Here is a 13,877-nt window from a genome sequence, read left to right as displayed (position 1 = left end):
CACCCGCTGCCTTCTCTCCACTGGAGTTCTGTGGCCCCCTGATGTCCTACTCTGCCTTCAACCAGCACCAGCACGCCATCAGGCACTCGTGCGACTCTGTACTCCCGCGCGTTTTGTTTACACTATCAGGGGCCCCGAGTCAGAGGTGTAAGAGAGGCCTTCCTCAGCATTTTCAGGCTCCACCCGCCAGGTACGTGGCAGGCATTCACAGAATACAGAAGTAAGTGTCAGCCAGTATAGGCCCCAAAAATTAGCCCACATGGGTTTACCTGACAGCTAAGAATGTTGTATTCTGTGGCTGAAGGTACATTAGCATTTACAGGATACAGATGTAAGTGTCGGCCAGTATTGGCCCCAAAAATTAGCCCACATTGGTTTACCTGACAGCTAAGAACTTAGTATTTGGTGGCTGGAGGTACATTAGGCATTCACAGGATACAGAAGTAAGTGTCGTCCAGTATAGGCCCCAAAAATTAAACCACATGGGTTTACCTGACAGCAAAGAACGTAGTATTTGGTGGCTGGAGGTATATTAGGCATTCACAGGATACAGAAGTAAGTGTCGGCCATTCCAGGCCCCAAAAATTAGACCACATGGGTTTACCTGACAGCAAAGAATGTAGTATTTGGTGGCTGGAGGTACATTAGACATTCACAGGATACAGAAGTGTCAGCCAGTATAGGCCCCAAAAATTAGCCCACATGGGTTTACTTGACAGCTAAGAACGTAGTATTTGGTGGCTGGAGGTACATTAGGCATTCACAAGATACAGAAGTAAGTGTCGGCCAGTATAGGCCCCAAAAAATAGACCGCATGGGTTTACCTGACAGCAAAGCATGTAGTATTTGGTAGCTGGAGGTACATTAGGCATTCACAGGATACAGAAGTAAGTGTCGGCCAGTATAGGCACAAAAAATTAGCCCACATGGGTTTACTTGACAGCTATGTAGTATTTGGTAGCTGGAGGTACATCAGGCATTCACAGAAAAAATAATTGTCGGCCATGAAAGGTCCCAAAAATTTGGCATTCCATGGACATGAAATGCCTTTTATGCTGCTGTATTTAGCGAAGACAAGGACCAGGAATTGTTGTGGGTGGATGGCGGTCTGGCGGATATTTGTGGCCTGTCATGAGGAATTTCAATGAAACATGGTCTACTGGTCACATGTGTTGAATTCCTCAGAGATCCATGCCTCATTCATTTTTATAAATTTGAGGTAGTCTACACTGTCATGAGCTAGGCGAGTGCGCTTATCGGTCACGATCCCCCCTGCTGCGCTGAACGTCCTTTTGGACAGGACACTGGGCAGGGGGGCAAGCCAACAGTTCCATTGCTAATTGTGCAAGCTCTGGCCAGAGGTCAAGCCTGCCCACCCAGTAGTCCAGGGGTTCATCACTCCTCAGAGCGTCCACATCGGCTGTTAACCCGATGTAGTTGGAAATCTGTTGGTCTACGCGTTCCCTGATGCTGGATCCGGAGTACAGCTGTCAATGGTTCGGCTGAAAGAAGGATCTCATATCTGAAGTGACCAACATATCTTCAATCCGCCATCTTCTTGCAGGCCCTGTTGGATTGCTACCCACAACTATCTGTCTGTGACTGAAAATTCCTCTGCCAGTGCACTCAAAAGCAGAATGCAGCATTTCCCGCAGCAAGGCCTGGAAGTGCTGCATTCTGACCGCCCTCTGTGATTGTGGTATTATTTCCGCCATTTTTTGTTTGTACCGGGGGTCTAAGTACGTTGCCACCCAGTACTGGTCCTTGGCCTTTATGCTTTTTATACGGGGGTCCCCCTTAAAACACTGGAGCATGAAGGCCCCCATTCGCACTAAATTGTAAGCGGTGTGGTGGCCTGCTTCCAGCTCATTATCCAGGATAATGTCATCCTCGTTCTCCTCCTCCCATCCACGGATAACACCAGGGATCCCAGAAAGGTTTAAAGCATGCTCTTCTTGCTCCTCCTCATCCCCCCTGGCACCATCCTCCTCTGACTCCTCTTCAGACTCCTGTTGTTGACTTGTCTCAGATGGAGTATTACCCACTGGGAATTCATCTAACATTGCGACTTCCTCATCTTCCTGCTCCTGCTCCTCGATGGCTTGATCAATGACACGACACAATGCACGCTCCAGAAAGAAGGCGTAAGGTACGATGTCACTGATGGCACCCTTGCTGTGACTGACCAGTTTGTTGATCTCATCGAATGGCCGCAAACGTCTGCATGCGTCCCGCATGAGCAGCCACTGGCGAGGTGAAAAAAAAACAAGATCCCCAGAACCTGTCCTGCCGCAGAGTTCGTACAGGAAGTTGTTAACTGCACATTTCTGCTGGAGTAGCCTATCAAGCATATGCAATGTTGAGTTCCATCGCGTTGGACAGTCACAAATAGGACGCCTGACGGGCAGGTTGTGTCGCTGCTGAATGTCAGCAAGGCGAGCCATGGCTGTGTAAGATCTTCTGAAATGGCCCGAGATTTTCCTGGCAATCCTGCAAGACATCCTGGACCCCAGGGCATTTGGCAACGAATCACTGCACGACCAAATTCAGGACGTGTGCCATGCATGGCACGTGTGTTATTTTGCCCTGTTTCAGACGCAGCACAGCATGGCAACATCTCACCTGGCATGTGGAATAGGTTCTGGGGATCTTGGATGGTGCAGCGAAGGAGACGGTAGCAGCAGAAAAGGAAGAGTCAGCAGAGGAGGAGAGGGAGGATGGAGGAGGGGGAGGATAAGAAGAGGCAGGCCTGCATGCAATCCATGGGGGGTACAACCAAATCTACACGGGTGCCACGGGTTACATGCTTGACGGCCGTCATAGGGTTCACCCAGTGGGCAGTAAAAGTGATATACATTCCCTGCCCGTGTTTGCTAGACCATGTGTATGTGGTCAGATGTATCTTGGCACCAACACTGTGTGCCAGAGATATATTCACTTGCCACTACACTTTCACATGGCCATACAGCTCTGGAATGCCCTTCTGCGAGAAATATTTCCTGCCTGGGACCTTCCATTGTGGTGTTCCAATGGCCACAAATTTACGAAAGGCCTCCGAGTCCACCAGTTGATATGGCAGTAGTTGGCGGGCTATCAGTTCCGACAGGTCAGCAGTCAAACATTGGGCAAGAGGGTTATCCGGCGCCATCATTTTTTTTTCGGCTCCAACATTTGGGTCACAGAAGCCTGCCTTTTTCCAGAACAACGTGACGATGGCATGATGGAAGGTGGAGTGGAGGAGAAGGAGAAGAGGCTGGATGGTGAGAGCCTGGAGTGTGGCTTTGTGGGTTCTGACGGTGTTGCTCCCACTGGGCTCGGTGATGGGAGTTCAGGTGCCTTCTTAAGACGGTTGTCCCTAGGTGAGTGTTGGGCTTACTGTGACTTATGCGTTGCCTGCAAAGGCTGCAGATGGCAACACTGTTGTCAGCAACGGACACATTGAAAAAAGCCCACACTGCGGAGCCATGTGGCGGCGTCCTGGGAGCGCCAGATGTAACTGTACATGGTTGATGACTCGCTCTTGATACATTTGCAGCCTGCTTTGTACCTCTTGTGCAATGCAAGTTCTGCCTGCCTCTCCTCCCTATCTGCCGGTCCGTCTCTCCCTCTGAACTCCGCTCCTCTTCCTCTCTTGTGGGCACCCACGTGACGTCCATAGACACGTCATCATCCAAGTCCCCTTTCCCACCACTAATATTCGAGATCTCGGAGTAGGCAGCAACAGCAGGGACTAACCTCCTTGGGCTTTTCTGGGTACTGTCGTCAGACTGCTGAGTGGCGGCTGTTGCTACCTCCTCTTCCTGATCCGATGCCAACAATGGCTGTGCATCACAAATGTCTTGTGATGGATCAGAAAATAATTCCAGTGACTCAAGCAGAGGGTATGCGGTGGTGGTGGTGTTTGTGGTGGTGTCTTTGGGGGTGCACACAGCAGAAAGTGAAGAGGGTGCAGATAGAGAGGATGAGGAGGGTGCAGAAGAGGAAGGCTGAGTGAGCCACTCAACCAAGTCTGGTTCGTCCTTTGATGTAATTGAATGCACCTTCTGAAACTTCACACTTTGGCTCCGGCTTACTGCCCCTACCACCCCTGCGTAAGTGTCTGCCTCTTCCTCTGCCTGTCATGTTTTTAAATTACCCTGTGACAAAAGTCTCTAGAGAATCGCAGTATATCTGGAAAAAGGTATATAACACCCTGCTTCAATCTGTGGTATTGGGGGCCACATTTTTATCACACCAGTTCTACAAATAATTGGCCAGTAACTGTTGTCACTGTGTGTAGCACAGTTCACACAGCAAAAGAGGCCACATTTTTGCAGGACTAAAATACACTTTTAGAAAAGTATAATGTTAAATAACACCCCACTTCAATATGTGGTATTGGGGGGCCACTGGTTTATCATACCAGTTGTTCAAAAAATTGGCCAGTGAGTTTGACACTGTGTGTATCAGACAATGCAGCAAAAGAGGCAATATTGTTGCAGGACACAAACACACTTATGAAAGTATACTCAGATAACACCCCCACTTCAATATGTGGTATTGGGGGCCACTGGTTTATCACACCAGTTGTTCAAAAAATTGGCCAGTGAGTTTGGCACTGTGTGTATCAGAGTTAACGCAGCAAAAGAGGCAATATTGTTGCAGGACACAAATACACTTGTAAAAGTATACTCAGATAACACCGGCTTCAATCTGTGGTATTGGGGGGCCACAGGTTTATTTCACCAGTTCTACAAATAATTGGCCAGTAACTGTTGTCACTCTGTGTAGCAGAGTTAACACAGCAAAAGAGGCCAAATTTTTGCAGGACTAAAATACACTCTTAGAAATGTATACTGTTAAATAACACCCCACTTCAATATGTGGTATTGGGGGGCCACTGGTCTATCACACCAGTTGTTCAGAAAAATTGATACAAACAGTGCCAAACTCCCTGGCCAGAGTTAAAGCAGCAAAAGAGGCAATATTGTTGCAGGACACAAATACACTTGTAAAATTATACTCAGATAACACCCCCACTTCAATATGTGGTATTGGGGGCCACTGGTCTATCACACCAGTTGTTTAAAAAATTGGCCAGGGAGTTTGGCACTGTGTGTATCAGATTTAATGCAGCAAAAGAGGCAATATTGTTGCAGGACACAAATACACTTGTAAAAGTATACTCAGATAACACCCCACTTCAATATGCGGTATTGGGGGGCCACTGGTCTATCACACCAGTTGTTCAAAAAATTGCCCAGGGAGTTTGGCACTGTTTGTACCAGAGTTAACTCAGCAAAAGAGGCAATATTGTTGCAGGACACAAATACACTTGTAAAAGTATACTCAGATAACACCCGCTTCAATCTGTGGTATTGGGGGGCCACAGGTTTATTTCACCAGTTCTACAAATAATTGGCCAGTAACTGTTGTCACTGTGTGTAGCAGAGTTAACACAGCAAAAGAGGCCAAATTTTTGCAGGACTAAAATACACTCTTAGAAAAGTATACTGTTAAATAACACCCCACTTCAATATGTGGTATTGGGGGGGGGGGGGGGCACTGGTCTATCACACCAGTTGTTCAAAAAATTCGCCAGTGAGTTTGGCACTGTTTGTAGCAGAGTTAACACAGCAAAAGAGGCAATATTGTTGCGGGACACAAAAAACTGCACACCTATACCAAATATATAGCAGCCCTTAACATAACTTTTGTGGACATTAACAGAGCGATTTGTGTCACTGCCAATCTCGATCTGTCCCGGATGAACACAGCATACCTGTCCCTAAACTAAAAGAAAGTGTAGTAGACCTTTACCAAATACTAGCCCTCAAAAGGACTTTTGTGGATCTTAACAGAGCTATTTGTGTCTGGCAATCTGTCCCTGATGCGCACAGCCAACCTCTCCCTATACTGACAAAAAGCAGAATGTGAAATGGCTGCCAGCTCTGGTCTATTTATAAGGTAGGGGGCATGTCCATGTGCTGAAATGTTTCAAGTGGCTGTCCCGTTCCACCTGACCGCTGTGTCATGGGTCAAAGTTCTCCCCAATGTAAACTAATATGGCCGCCGTGAACAACGCCATATGTTTGCAAAATTAGCGGGTAGCAAGCAAGCAAAATTTGCCACGAACCGACCGCCGGGCGAACCGCAAGGCCATCCCTACCAACTAATTTTTTCTTGTATATTCATGGTTATATCACTGCAAGGTAAATCCCACTCTTATGAAATATCCCATGTTTCTGTGGAAGTGTTAGATTGTTTGACAAGTCACCTTGACATTTGAAATATTTGGAAGACTGTAATGCTGGTTGAAGCACCTTTAAAGAAAAGTTTGTTTAAAAAAAAAATACTTCTGTGAAATTGTATGAACTTTTTATTCGCCTGCTTGTACATTGCAACATTGTTGCCATTTGGGAGGTCTGTCCCAATGAAATACTCATCCCAGCAGTGCCAGGACAAGGTGAACTAGAGCCCAGAGCAAATATGCCAAATAGCGCCCCCCCCCCCCCCCCAAGATATATGAGCATTATGTGTCAGCAAAAATCTCCCCACAAAAACACTGAGCACTGATCTGCATGCCTATTCCCCAAGCATAAATTCCCCATCCTCACAGTACAAAGCTGCCTCCCTGCTGAAATCCTCATCTCAGCACAAATCTTTGACTCACCCCATCCCCCAAATCCTCCCAGCTCAAATCCCTCCCCCCCCAAAAAAAAAAAAATATATATATATATATATATATATATATATATATATATATATATATATATATATATTCACCCCTCCTTGAACAAATTCTTTACCCCTAAAATTTCCCCTCCTAGTACACATCTTCTCCCCTCACTTCCAATCCCCCCTTTCCAGCACAAATTGCCCACAAATCCCCTCTTCTAGCACAAATCCTCTCCCCCATCCTCCTCCCAACACAAATCCCCCTATAACACCACTCTTAGCACCTCCCCCAAATTTCCCCTGATAGAACACATCTTCTCCTCCCCACATCAAATCTCCCCCAGCACCAATTGCCTCCTAACCTCTCCCTTCTAGCACAAATCCTATTCCCGACCCCCCTCTCAAAGAAAATCCCTCTAAATCACCCTTATTAGTACCTTCCCCATATGTCTCTCCTAGAAGAATACTTACCCTCTGCAGCCCCCCCAATACACCCTTTTAACACAAATCCCCTTCCGATGCTATCTACTTGTGGTGCCCCCCCCCCTCAAATGATACCACAGTGCCCGGGGCAGTTGCCCCTCCTGTCTACTCCTTGTCCCAGCACTGCATCCCAGCACCAGTGAATGCAGGTCAAACAAATAAAAAAAGCAGCTTCTCCAGTGTGTTTTTTTTTCTGCAGCTCTACCAGGGAGATCACTGGCAAACACACTGCACACCCACCCATAGTCCTCAGCTTATTGATCTAATAATATATTAGAGAGGGAGCTCAGAGTTGTGGCCCTACCTTGCCAGTGTGATGGCTGGTGGATTGATGTACAGGTACTAGGTAGCTTGATGCAGAGGTCTGTGCTTATTGTGGGGGCCTTGCTGGTCTTGACTTTCCAATCAAAGGAACAACGCCATCAATTGCAGACACTGAGCACCAGGGCTTTAAGGTAAGGGCATGAACAGACACACTGTGTGGAACTTTGCTGCTTTTGTTACTACTGACCCATGAACTCTGCTGCATTTCTTAGTACTGACCCCTGAACTGGGCTGCATTACTACTGCCCCTGAACTCAGCTGTGTTACTACTGACCCCTGAACTTGGTTGCATTACTACAGACCCTTGAACTCTGCTGCATTATTACTGGCCTCTGGATTCGACTGTGCTACTACTGACCCCTGAATTCTGCTGCATTATCCAGTTCTGACTCTTTCACTCTGTGTGTTACCTATTCCTGTTCTCAGAATTCTGTGTGTTACTTACTATTCACCTCTGAATTATGTGTGTTACTTACTCTTCACCCCTGCGCTCTATGTGTTATGCACTCCTGACCCCTGCACTCTGTGCATTACACACTGCTTACCCTTGCACTCTGTAGGTTATGCACTGTAAACCCTAAGATGAGTAAGTTTAGGGTTAATTTTACCATGCCTTTTTAAGCCCCTCCCACAAACCCATCACGCCTTACAATTATCATGACTCATGGCGCATCATTTCTGTACTCACAGTGCTCAAATGGGGGAGTGGTTTTGTCGGTGTGGTTAACAGTGTCTTTGGTCAGTAAGGTGTCCCCTGCTTTCATTTTAAAAACTGTGTAGCCTTACATTAATTGGCAAACACATTGCAGGTTCTTAAATGACAAAATCAATCCAAATGTTTCAAAGAACTAATCTTGAGACCTCAAAATGTGTAGTACCGTTCAAGCCTGATGGTATTGTTGGGATTCTTGAAATTTTACCTCAATCTCTGAGATGACAGCTCTGAAGCAGCGAGCCATCACATACAAGCAGAAAAAAAGTGTATTTCCAGGAACATTTTGTATACATAACTACTGCTATGCTGCCATGGTTGCCATTGATTAAAAGTTGAGGAAACCCTGGAGAGCAATCTTGAACTGTTAGTGGGGAACATGATGATAGATGAGTGGAGAGAAAACAAAAAAGGACATCAAGTAAAAAAAAAAAAATATGGAGGCAATTATACAATAAATCTTTTATAGGCGGGCCTGCAAAATTTACAGAACCAAGCATTCAGATTCTTGCAGAAACCCAAATTGACTGGTTCTTTTTAAGGCATTATTATCCTTTGGTTTTCTACTAATATACAGCATTGTAGACTCCCCAAAGTATACAACATAATTGGCCAGTGATGGCGAACCCATGGCACGCGTGCCACCGCTGGCACGCAGGGCCCTCTCTGTTGGCACGTGAGAGCCACTGCCACTGGCCACACTGTGACAAGGGGAGAAGCGAAAACGGGCTGTCAGTGTATTTACCTAGCTCACCCCCCTTCTGTCAAACAGCGTAGACAGCGCAGGACAAGGACAGGGACAGAGCAACGCTTGCAGGGATCGCCGCCCACTTTGATTCCTCCTACCTCCCCACTGGCTGAAGCCACGGACTAATGAGGAGCCAGGACATGTGGACCATAAGACATATAGTCCCGGAAGACTATGACTCCATTTTATTCAATTAAAGAAAAACTACAGCCCCAGTATGCCCTGAGAAAATAAGAGGAGGGGCAGCCTGAGAGTGCTGTATTTGACTGCATACCCTCTTAGAGTGTGCGATCATCACCTGGGTGGCTGGGTCTTTGCAGTTTAATTGCACTTTGATAAAAATAAGTTAGTTTTGTAATAAAGTTTGGGCACTCGGGTTCAAAAAGGTTCGCCATCACTGTCATAGGAGAACAATATTAGGGAGCACATTTTAATGTCCACTTTGGGTTTTTCCTAAATTTCTTTTTTAGTCTAAGTTAGCTGTGACCTGGAGGCATAAGCAAGACTGTGATGCCTCCTGCCCCATTCACACAAGTGTTGAGGCCAGTTTACCTTTCCCACTCACCACACCATAAAGTCTGCTGAGAACTGATTTTTTTTCCGGCAATGTCAATTTCTTTGGTCCGCAACTATTCTGTGTCCTGCAGAGTCCTGAAGTTCCCGGGAGGAACAGTTGAGCACAGCAAAGGACAAAGGAGACCAAATGGATCCCAGGAGTGTCAACACTTCAGCAGATGTCAAAACAAGGCTCCTGTTGAACAAAGTAAGCATTTGGCATGTGCAGGAAGTAGGAAAGATATTTTACTCTCTTCTTTTGCAGATAGAGCTTATAAATAATTTTTAACACATGTCAAACATTATAACCTATTGTTACTTTAGGTTCTAATACAGTCCCTATTTTCTTGTTTTTTTAATATTTGTCAATCTATTTGTAACATGATATGTAATTTATATGATAAACATTACATGGATTTTCATATAAAACACTAATGGGAGGTCACTTTTCCTTGATAAAACATATAACACTAATCGTTTGCATCCTACTAAGACTTTCTTAAAGGCTATTCCCTCCTTCTAGAAACAGCTGGCTTCATCAGCATATTCATAAGCCCATCTGTTGTCCTTATTACACTAGTGCTGCCAAGGAGAAGTCCACTGGTGTTTTTACAATCCACATTTCCCTAATAATGTTATTAGTTGGGCTTGTTTAAAGACATACAGCTAAAGGCATGAATAAAAAAGTAATATTTCTTGAAATCTTTATCTCCTACATACATTTGTACAGATTTGTTATGTTCCTAAATACAAAAAATTGAAATTGGGTGACTGACAAAGTTGCACCTAAAGCCAACCAAAAACACCACATCCCTGATACAAAATATGAAGAACATAAGCGGTATTCAGTGGACTGGAAGACCAGCCATGAAACCACCAAAATGTGGGACTTTAAAGGTGTATGGTAATGACACAGACAGGGCAATTGAAGATGAATAAAAAATCAACTTTAATATTTAACATATTACATTAAAAAAGGTACAATAATTGTACCCGAACATTGGTGGTCAAATATATAAGACAGACATTACAGTAGATATACAGATGAATACTACGTTCATTAGAAGCCGAGAAGATGCAGGGGGTCACCGATGTCCTACATGTTTCGCCATTTCATTGGCTTCATCAGGGACTAAGTGACTTGTGACCTCTCGCAGTGGCTCTAAATACTAATAAATAAGAATGTTACTAGTGTTCATATGTGCATATAAACGCACAAAAAACCAAATCAATATATTAGCATTTAAGGCATATAAATACAGATAAGCATTTAAAACTTACCAAAGCGTAATAAACATAGACACAGCAACTGTAAACTGCATGGCTGGGCGTGTGCATAACATGGTGCCAGACCTCCCCCCAAAAGTCCCGGATGGACGTGGGGTGGTGAGTACCTTAAGAGGCCAACCAATGCTGGACCGGACTGGGACACAGTAAACGGCTAATTTGTCAAATGCGAAAGGGTAGAATAATAGGTTCCAACCTCTGAAAGGGGAAAGGAGGGGGATTAGGTTGGAGACTCATTAGAATATGTATTGGATCAAGCATATTAAGCCTTCAAGCAATTAGGCAAAAGATAAAAAACATATATATATGTATATATATGTTCCACATCAGAAACGGGAAAGTTAGAGGGTCCACAAAGGGAGACTATAAAAAAGAAAAAGAACCAAAAATACCAGAATAAGTGTGAGAAACAGAATAAGTGTAAGTGTAAAAAACCAATAGAAGACCTTGTGCCGCAACACGTGCATGCAAAAGGAATCACGGAAAAGCAGTGATGAGCCAAAGAAAAAGGGAAAAAAAGGTGAGTAGTAAGGTAGTGTATGGGTAGTCCCCTATTGATTTAGGGGGCGCCATGGAACAGAGACTGAAAAAAGGGGGGGGAAAAAAAGAGAGATGGAACATGGGTGCCGATAGTGAGGAATAGCAACATGTGAACAGTATGTACATATACCGGTGGACTAATAGAGAGGGAGTGAAAAAAGATAGCCCAAGTGCAAAGTGTGATGGTTTGGAGAGGATTACCAAGTGATCAGACCTTTAGTGTGGAGACCAAGTAAAACCTAAATAATCAAGGGAGAAAAGAGCCCCAGGTAGAACTGCACAAAGAAGGAAGAAATAGCGAGTACAAAACAGTATTCCTAGCCAACAAGATGAGCCTTACCATAAGCCTGAATTAGATTTGCATCCGTCCCGCGCAGCGCAGCGTCAGGTAGTGGTGACCTGATCAAACTGCGCCGCAATCGGTCCTTTTGTAGTCCGGTCCCACCGGAAGTGACACGGCCATAACCGGCCTCTATAGGTCACTTCCGGTGCGGGCGCCAACTAGTGGTCGGAAGAACGCACACCGCGCATGTGCGGGGAGCGTCAACATCCGGCCAAAACATCCGTCCCTCGAAAGGGCGGATGCGGGAACCTCAGGGGGAGGAGCGGATAACTCCGCTAGAACACCCCCCTAGCCCCCGGCTTGGCGCCCGAGCACTGGCCAAGGGCCAAAGGGCAACTCGATAGGTATTGGCAACCAGAAAAACACATTCCATTGAAGATGCAGTCGGCAGTTTTACATACAGAAAGAACAATTAAAACAAATTAATAGAACAATCACTTGTCAATTTGCGTCACTAAGGGCATATCCCTGAGACGGCATAGCTGTATCAGGGCGCAATCAATGCACATGTAATTATATAGAACAAAATTCAATGCAATAGTCGCATGGGAGTAGCGACTGAGAATTGATTAGAAACTAGTGAGAAATCATTAGAAAAAAAGGAAAGAAAAGGAGGAAAAAATAAAATAAAAGGAAGAAAAGGGGAAACGGAAAGACTGGAAGGGGAGAGAGAACTGGAGGATCAAGAAGGAGATCTATATCAAAGCTCAATGTGACCAATCTATTCCAAAAAGGGCTTGTAGGATATAGCGGTATTTAAACCGGGGTATTTAGTGGCCTGAAGTCTATAGATCCACTTAACTTCATTTTTGAGTATATTGTTACTGACACACTAGAGTTGCTTCGAGTAGTGGAAGGACTAACGGTGCCGGCGGGTTCTCTGCTGGTTACCTTAGATATCGAAGCACTATATTCAAGTATTCCTCATGATCACGGTATGGAGGTGATCACGACCTTTTTAAAGGAACAAACCCACAAAAAATGGCCACTGGCTGAGTTCACCTTACAATTGTTGAACCATATCCTTAGGACAAATATCTTCACCTTTGCAGGCACTACATTCCTCCAGGTACAGGGGGTGGCGATGGGGACTTCATGTGCCCCATCGTACGCCAACCTGTACCTGGGGGGATGGGAGAGAGAACTGTTCGCCGACGACTCCGCCTCGATGTATCTGCGCCACCTGGCCTTGTGGCGCAGATACATTGATGATGTTATCGTCGTGTGGACAGGCTCACCAAATGAACTCTCGGAATTTATAAAATATATTTCCAATAATAACTTCAATCTCAAGTTCACGTATCATTTTGACTATGTCCAAGTGCCTTTCCTGGACACCTTGGTGTTTCTTGACCCTGATGGTAGTTTGTATACTTCCCTGTACCGGAAAAGTACGGCGGGAAACACCATATTACACTATACAAGTGCCCACCCACGCTCTTTAGTTTCGAGTATTCCATACTCTCAATATCTCAGGATACGACGAAACTGCACTTTAGATGCAGATTTCAAACGTGAAGCCAAGGCCCTGCAAGTACGCTTACTGGAACGGGGCTATACAAAAAGTATCTTAAAGAAAGCGTATAATAGAGCCAATAATCAAAATAGAGAAGGTCTAATCTTTGGGCCCCGCAAACAAAAAACTTCAACCACCACCAAGATGATAACCAGATTCAACCAACATCACCAAAGCTTAAGAAGTGTATTGGCGAAAAACTGGCACTTTCTTACAGATGATATCATCATCTCAAAGTATGTCAAACCTTACCCTGAGGTGGTCTACAGGAAGGCGGGCTCCCTAAGGGATAAATTGGTGCATAGCCATTATTCAGTTCCAGTGGAGGCGGAACTAGGCGCTACGGGGGGCTTTGGAACTTTTCGCTGTGGTAACTGCGATGAATGCCCCTGGGTTAGAGAAGGTTATATCTTGCCTCTCCCCCGGGGGGGCACACTCAAGCCTAGATTCTATGCCACGTGCTCTACGGAGGGGGTTGTATATTTGGCCACTTGTATATGTGGGGCCTTTTACGTCGGAAAGACGAAAAGGCCCTTCGCTCGGCGTATACATGACCACCTGTATTACATCGATGTGGGCCTAATGTACACCCCCATCTGTAAGCACGTTGGCGTTCGCCACAAGTTTGACCCCTATACCATCCTCTTCTCTGTCTTGGAAGTAATAAAACAAAATCCACGGGGTGGGAATTTTGATAACAATATACTCAAAA

The sequence above is a fragment of the Pelophylax lessonae genome (assembly GCF_965119305.1).
Source record: "Pelophylax lessonae genome assembly, chromosome: 9".
Taxonomy (NCBI): Eukaryota; Metazoa; Chordata; class Amphibia; order Anura; family Ranidae; genus Pelophylax; species Pelophylax lessonae.
The sequence above is the reverse complement of the archived record's forward strand: the minus strand, read 5'-3'. Positions refer to the sequence as shown.